Raw genomic sequence first — 2,133 nt, 5'->3', positions numbered from 1 at the left:
GTCTAAGGACAGAACGCACTGCATCTTCAGCAACATGCCCCTCCTCTGCCAGTGATCGCATCCAGAGAAGCACCAGGGATTTCATGTGCACTGTTCCCACATTTGATCTGGGCCCATCCATTGAACGGCTCTTAAAGCAGTCGCATTGCCATGAGCTAGATTGCTCCTACGCAAATGGGAACTTCAAAGGTTGACTTGATTATGTCTTGAAAGACGTGTAGTTTAACTCGTACTCTGGGCTGTAATTGGGTTCTTTTTTTCCTACGCAGGCTCAGTCACTGGTTTAATCATCACAGATAACAGCACAGATAACAGCACAATGGCCCATCACTGTGTGTGCTGTTGATGTCCTCTGTGTGAGCTATAGTCAAAGGAGAGACATGTTTGGAGTGAGATGCGAGTGCTATTGGCACGTAATCACAGACTTGAGCCTCTCTCTACTTTAGAGGGCCACCTCAGAAGCTGACCCATAGCCAGTAAAAGAAACGGACGAACAGACTCCCTCGTTTTTAATGGGCGGGCACTGACGCAAATTGAAGGTTTTTTCAGTTGGCTTGCCATTGTACTGCGTAGGCTCGCACTTAACTTCGTGACATTAGCCATCGAACTGAATCTTGTAACTCGTATGATAGATGGTTGACACAGAAATTGTCCTCACACTTCCTTCAAATTCAAAGTCATCAAAGTTTAGTGCTGCCACTAACGACTCATTTTCTAACGACTAATCTTTTGACAAATTTTTCGATTAGTCAACTAATCTAAATGACAAATTTAAAAAAATAAATCAACTGTTTGTTATTTCGTTGTGTCCATTTTATTTTTAACTTAACTGAAGGGAAAACATAAAATATATATCACCCTATTTTGTTAAACGCTTATTAAGTAAACTGTTTAAAAACATGTGTAAAAAAAAAATCACCCATTTAAAATGCTACCACCAGATCTAATGTCAGACCTTTGATAGACTTTATTTGTGCTGTACATGCCAGTGTTGCCATGGACATAGACAATGTTCAATGTTTGTCAAACTTCTTTGACCTGAGGGCCGGTCATGGCACCTAAATGAACCCACCCCCCATAAAATTATCATTACATCACATCACAATTATTATTGTTATGCTATATTGTTATACACGCTCTTCAAAGCAGCCAATCTTAAAGTGCTAACATTGTTCACAAAAAGTTTGTGAAAACATACACATCAGAGGACTACTGTTTTGACCAAAAGTAAATAGGGGGTCAATAGTAAAACGACTCTTCGACTAAAAAATTGCCGTCGACTAATTTTCATGGTCGATTAGGTTGACTAAGTCGACTAATCGTGGCATCAAAGTTAAACATTTGTTTATGTATTATTATTAACATCATCCTCACAAGTCGTGTTAATGTTGAAACTAACAGACATGATCATCTTCAAACAGTCATTGTAGGCCTAAAACAAAACAAAAAAGTTATACTGTAGCCTAATCTTCTTTCCACTTTTCCGACCTAGGCCTACTGTCAATCCATCGAAAACCTCTGAAATGATTAACGTTAGTGCCGTTTTTTATTAGGTTTACTTGCCTCTATCTAATGCAACATATAATATATACATATAATATATACATATAACATATAACTTTGTTCATGAGTTTCCGTGCTAGCTGGACTTAGCTTCTTATCCAAACGATACGGTTATTTCCCTACTGTGCGACAGAAGGACGCAGGTATAACTGCATCAAATTACGTCAAAAGTTAGCTTCCCTACAACCAGACATGCTAACTATTCTTCTTACGGGAACCCAAGGTTACGTACGAGGTAGTCGAGCCTGTTTTGCCTTCTATTGTTAATGTAGATAATACAGAAGCTACAATGTCGGCACAGGATATATGCCATATGAAGTTATGGGATTTCAAAAAAATCCTAAACGAATGGGCGTTCTATGGGGTTAGCAGAGAGTTGATAACTACAGCTCCATGGGTGGTTCAACTTCCGGGAATTCGCCTGCCCCCTTGACCACACCCTCAGCTGTGCGACCTCTGACCTCACACCCTCAGCTGTGCGACCTCTGACCCCCAGGCATGCTGAAGTATAGTTCACACCTTATGTATTGATGCTACAATGTAATCCTTGTTCAACTATGATTGCATGAG

The sequence above is a fragment of the Alosa sapidissima genome, chromosome 7 (assembly GCF_018492685.1).
Source record: "Alosa sapidissima isolate fAloSap1 chromosome 7, fAloSap1.pri, whole genome shotgun sequence".
Classification (NCBI taxonomy): domain Eukaryota; kingdom Metazoa; phylum Chordata; class Actinopteri; order Clupeiformes; family Clupeidae; genus Alosa; species Alosa sapidissima.
Note: the sequence above shows the minus strand (reverse complement) of the source record.